Raw genomic sequence first — 6,294 nt, forward strand, 5'->3', positions numbered from 1 at the left:
GGCTCCAGCAACTACGCAGGTTTCCAGTCTGGAAGTCGACTCCCTCGATGTAGAGCGCTTCGTAAACAACATCGTGAGGGGATTGCGAGACGTCACTGCTCTGGGTCTTGAGCAACTGCGCAAACACCAGGAGGAAGACGGAACCTGCATGGATCTGGCTCGTCACTGCGAGCGTATGTGGCCGCGGCGAGCGTCGCAAGTTCCTGCCCATCTACGTTGCTTCTAGAGCACGAGGAGGACCATCACAGTCTACGAGAGGCTGCTGCTCTACAACAACCGGATCCTGGTGCTGCGGTGCTCCGACGTGACATGCTGACCAGACTGCACGAGGGCCACTAGGGAATTGGTAGTTGCAAGGCACGGGCGTGCGAGTCCGTGTGGTGGCCGACACTGAACTCGCAACTGGAACAGCTGGTGGCCGGCTGTTAGACCTGCACTCAGACACGGCTACAGCGGGAACGCGACAGAACAGCACACGAAAAAACAGCACGCGACAAAACAGCACGGCCAAAACAGCACGCGTCAAAACAGCACAGCGTCAAAACAGCACGGCGACAAAACAGCAGGCGTCAAAATAGCACGCGACAAAACAGCACAACCTCAAAACAGCACAGCGACAGAAGCGCAGGTGCCAAAACAGCCCGGCGGCAAACAGCACAGCGACAAAACAGCAGGCATGTAGCAACTTCGAGCGCGCTCTTCACCTCTCTCTGGGCGAATATATTCGATCCTCCTTAACCCTTTCATTTATTGCCGCTAGGCTATCAAGGAATTTATTGCATATTTAATTGTTAAGTCAGTGTCCCGACTGGTGCTGCTGTTACTGCTAAAAACAAACGAAGTTAGCAGTAGTTACTACTACTTAACTACGCTGATCTCTGAAGAGATTCGGTGGTTAGAGGTCGTATCTTGGCGTCGATGTTAAGCGCGTTGTCTGGTATATATATCTTTTTTTTTTAGTTAACGAAAGATGAAAAGTTATTGGGAAAAAAATCCATAAGTTGAAGTTATGAACCGTCTGGTTTGCGGCGGTCCGGTGAGCTTCTGTAGTACTCGTCGTTTCGTAATTACCACCTAAGCGTAGAACGGCTCCCCAAAAAAGCAGGAGATGCGCCGATTACAGATGCCTTGATAGAACAGGGAAGATATGGTCTCTTTAATGTCGAGCGACTTCAAGGTGTACCATGGGCAACGATTCTGCGGGGTTCATTCGCCGTGAAAAAAAATGTCCCGGAAACACGTGGCTGCAGCTTGCAGGCGAGAAGTTGTTTTGAGTTAAATTCACAGATTATTTCCGACGAAGGCTTCGATCGACTGGAAACCGGTGAAGCAGAAATATGCCACAGCCTCAGTGCTGTTGCCGTACAGTGTGGGCTAAGCCAACCGTTGTCGCACACACTTTCTGTTTTATTTTTAACAACTAACAATAACACATTGTCGTGCGATTTATTTATTTATTAATGACGACATCACCAGCAAACTTGAGCGTCAATATTAGCAGAATTGCTCGAGAAATAGTCAGAATACGCACCAGCGGGGGCTTCGGTACTGCCCAGGGGGCGTTCATGTACGGATCGAGTATACTCCCCACTCCCAACGTGCTCCCATGAGAACGGACTCGACAAATTGGCCGTCGACGAGATGACCTTCGAGGAATTGGCCTAGGCCCTCCATTCTTTTACAGTGCCTACTTGGAGACATGCATTTTTTAACTCCATCGCTATATTTAGGGTTCAGCGTTTTCGGCTGAAACCGATAAAACCGATAAAAGTGCGACTAAATCTCTTTAAAAATTCGGTTTTAACTGAAAAAGGTCAGTATTTTCGAGTGCGTTTGGAGGGGTGGGTGGGGGAATGTGCTTCATTACTGACCGTATGACCACTTCCTTCCGCAGTTTTGAGCCTGTCTCCGAGATCGGTTCAACTTTTAACCAAAGTTGAAACGACGCAATGGTCTTCTGGACGAAATGTGGGGTTTTCAGCTGAAAGGGGATTTGTGTGTAGAATTGTTTCTTCAAAGAAGAGAGTTTAATCGTGAACTGAACAATAAAATTGATGGGCATCCGTAAATGTCGCACATTTTTTTACACCCATAGCTTCCGTCTACCAGAAGAGGGCATACATACGATTGACTTATTGTCATTTCTTGGATTGCGCGAATGCCACCTCTCGCAGTCGTGAAAATGGGGCAAAGACGCATTGAGTACAATGCTTGCAATTGTTTGGATTTTGGTATTTCTCTCTCCAACCGAAGTGGTAGTAAAGCTCATGTTCGTCCTGTGTACAAATACGAGCCCACGACGATTATGTCAGATCACGATAGGGCCCCAGTGCGTCTTGCAGAACAGGTCGCGTCGGCTGCCACAGACAGCAAGAAATAAGAAATTCAGTACCTGGTTCACTCACTATTCATTTTAAACAAACGCCTTTAAATATTGCATTTTCGTCAGTATACTGGTTTTCGTCAATAAACCGAAAAGAACTAAAAAGTTTATGAGTTTACAAATATACTCAGCAATAAACCGAAAACTTCTGCTTGAAATAAAAACCGAAAAATGTACGCCGAATTTCAAAATAATTAAAACCGAAAACGCCAAACCCGAGTTCTATTTGTCAATGTCCTGTTTTGACGCTGTGCTGTTCTGACGCTGTGCTGTTTTGACGCCGCGCTGTTTTGGCACGTGCTCTTCTGTCGCTGTGCCGTTTTGACGCTGTTCTGTTTGTCGCGTGCTATTTTGACGCGTGCTGTTTTGTCGTCGTGCTGTTTTGTCGTGTGCTGTTCTGTCATGGTGCCGGCTACAGCGCCACGGGCCGCTCATGGGCTCCCAGACTCCGAGCAGGCCCTGGTTTCGGGGGGGGGGGGGGGGGGGGGGGAGGCTGATTTGTTTGAACAAGGTGGACGTCACTACCTCCTCACGGTAGATTACTTTTCGCGCTACCCGGAGGTAATTACCCTGTCGTCGGCGTCTTCCTTGGCTGTTATTGCAGAAATGAAGAGCATGTTTGCACGCGTTGGCATTCCCACTGTCGTCGTCTCCGACAATGGGCCACAGATTTCCTCAAGGCACTTCGCCTCCTTCGCTGCTTGTTACGGCTTCCATCACGTAACCAGCAGCCCCCGGTACCCGCAGGCAAACAGAGAGGCTGAACGCATGGTGCGGACAGTGAAGGACCTGCTGGCCAAGACGAGGGATCCCTACCTGGCCCTGCTCGTCTATCGCGACACCCCGGGAGTAAGTGAATGGAGCCCAGCGCTACTTTTGATGGGGAGAAGACTGCAGACCACCGTGCCCAAGCTTGAGGAGGCTTTGACCCCTCGATCGCATCCAAGGACATTCTTCTACGAGCGAGACTCGTCTCCTCGACGCCGACAGGCGCAGGCCTACAACAGGCGCCACGCCGCACGTCCACTCTCTCCGCTGTCTCCAGGCAAAGATGTTTGGCTCGCAGAAGTACCTGAAGCTGCTCTAGTCCTGGGGCCAGCAAGACTACCTCGCTTGTACGTTGTACAGACTCCCACAGGCATACTTGAGCGGAACCGTCGTCATCTGGTTCTATTTACACCACCTCAGCCTGCAGTGGAGTCTGCCAGGCCGCCGGTCTGCGACACTCCAGCTGCATCGACCCTGCCTGCAGTGCCTCGTCATGCTACTTCGCCGCCTCCACAACCCCTACAATTCTTCACTGGGTCTCCGCGGTCTCTGGCGAAATCCCCGGTGCTGGGCACAGCATCAGAACGCCACGGGGTGCCCTCGCCGCAGACACCAGTGTGCCCTCAGCAACAGGGCAGAGTTTCTCGCTTCGGGCGACGCATCTAGACGCCCAAGAAACTTAATTTATAAAAACAACAAGTTTGTTTCTTTTCCCTGAAGGGGAGATGTGGAGGTCGCAAGTAGCGCCCCCTCACTCTTTTGCTCCTCCGTGCTAGCCTATATTATCACCGGCCTGAATAAAGTCACTTCACTTGCCGACTCGAACCCAATACGTCTGCGTCTCACTCGACTCCGCGGCAGTTGCTATTGCACCTTTCGCGACACGGGCCGGGCCGACACGCCTAGCGAGCTCAAATTGCGGTAGCAGACAAATGCAAACGAAGTAAAGAACGAGGAGCACAAGAGGGCCGACGCACGAAAGCGGTGAGGGTGCTGCGTGTGCTCTTTTGAATCACCATGAACCGTTACTGACTAATTGCCCAGCTTTTAAATCTGGAGGACGGGTTCATCGGTGAGTGCTGTTCGCTGGTGCGACTGCTGCTCCCGCGTCAGAGGTGCCAGTCAGACGACAAACAACTGCAGTGTCGTCGATCGTTTGTCGGTTTTTGTCGGCCATATTCGTTGCTACAGTTGGACAAAATCAACAACACACAGCTTTACTTTGTCGCCTGACAAAAATTGGCGTTCGTCACTCTAGTGGAACGAGCCTATTTAAAATCCGTCTATGGAGCCTACCTAGATTTCTGAAGTGTCTTGACGCAACCACCAAACATGTTTGACGTATTTGAGATGTCCGTCAAAGTTTTCTGACCGATAACTAATAACAAAAAGTGTTTTTCTTTTTCTTCATTGCGAAGCTTTTGCAGTGCTTTCGTGGGCTTGCTAAGTAGTATATGAACCAATAGCCCCTTCCGCTGGCAGATGGCGAGAGCTCGCAGATTTGGGACTCGAAGTCTCCGGTGTCCGTGTTTGAGCTGCCGAGCGACTGCTCTCGGGATTCCACTGTGGTAGGGCAAAACTAGTAACCTGAGACGCGTTGCGGCATAAAGACGATTCATAGTATGGCACCAGACAAATAACTGCCCGACGCTTCCAAGCGATGGCTCTTACAACGGCAACCCCGGACCTCCCTCCCCCCCACCCCCCTCCCCGCCCCACTTTGTTGTTCGTTTTTTCCCGCTAGTTTTTTTATTGTTATTTGTACATTTTGCAGTTACTTCGTTGTCATCACTCGAATTAGCGTGAAGAGCACCGAACAGAACATGGTTACTCTTTGCCGAACTGCTATTTTCGAAAAGCGCAGAACCAGTCTACGATAGAATCATGTCGTTTAACACCTACGTCTGCGGTGCAGAAAAAAAGTAAAAATACTTTTGTTCGAAGGATCAGACCTAGAAGGGAACGTCTCAAACAGAGTTAACTTTTCTATTTCTCAGTGCATCCTAAATATACCAACAAGCCAGCCTGTGTGGTGTATGAAATACCGTTAGCATGCGAGATCATGTGCGTGGGACAAACCTCGAAATGCGTTAACGACAGGTTATTCGAACATAAGAGAAATGTAAGCACAATTACTTCTCAACTGTTGTGCCAGAGCACTAATGCTGACGCATTCAAAACAACAGATCCACGACCTGTTGTCGGTACAAGCTGCACGGGTTTCGGAACAATTCGCTAGTGAGAGCACCCCGACACCAGCACACAAATAATGACAATGAAGAAACCCTGGTCTCCCTTGGTTGTCCGGGCTTTCGGCGGACTTTTATTAGGATGTGACGTCCAACATCCTTCCCAAAAAGACCCGCCTCTTTCGCTGGCAAGTACTCCGATCACCAAATTGTGACAATTATAGGAATAGTTACACCACATCCCAGGTTCTCATAAGTGTGTCAGGTGTCTTGTAGTTTCCAGGTGCTGGGGACAAATGTTTTCCAACTTCGCGTTCTTGCGGAATAAGAGCTTGGAAAGTGCAACCGCATTTCTCCACGCGGTAAGAGGCGGTTCCTTCTCAACACCATGGGGCGTCACGTGCTATGAAAGGCAGGGTGCCGCGACACGTCTGTTTATTCTCGCGCATTACTTTTCTACTCGAATACGAAGACGTTTATGAAGGAGTTTTACGAACTCGTGGAGGACGTTTTCGAGTGGTCTTGGCGGGCGTTCGATCCAGTTCGGACGCATGCTCCTCCGTGCGCTCGGGGGCTCCGTTTGGCGTCTTGCGGCGGCGGCGTAAGAGACGGAAGAGGGGAATGGGGGGGGGGGGGGGGGGGGGGGGAGTGAGTGTCTCAGCTGGTATTGGGCCCGCCTTTAACCCACATTCCCTTTCAACAATTGAGCGGGGAGTGTGTTGGGGCGTCGGAGAGCGCCTTCTGTACTACTCTGTCAAGCAAACATGGGTGCAATGCAGTAGCCTCTTTTTTCAGCTGTGTGTTTGATTTTTTTTTTTTTAATTGATGCACCACTAGAGGGGCGAGCGTTGTAGGCGGCTTTCGTGATCTGTAGTTCTTCTCATGCAAGCGCTGACCCTCCAAAATAAATATTTGTGAATATATGTTCTAAATTTGAGTGTCCCTAGCCGGTTC

The sequence above is a fragment of the Ixodes scapularis genome, unplaced genomic scaffold, assembly GCF_016920785.2.
Source record: "Ixodes scapularis isolate PalLabHiFi unplaced genomic scaffold, ASM1692078v2 ptg001200l_1__unscaffolded, whole genome shotgun sequence".
NCBI lineage: Eukaryota > Metazoa > Arthropoda > Arachnida > Ixodida > Ixodidae > Ixodes > Ixodes scapularis.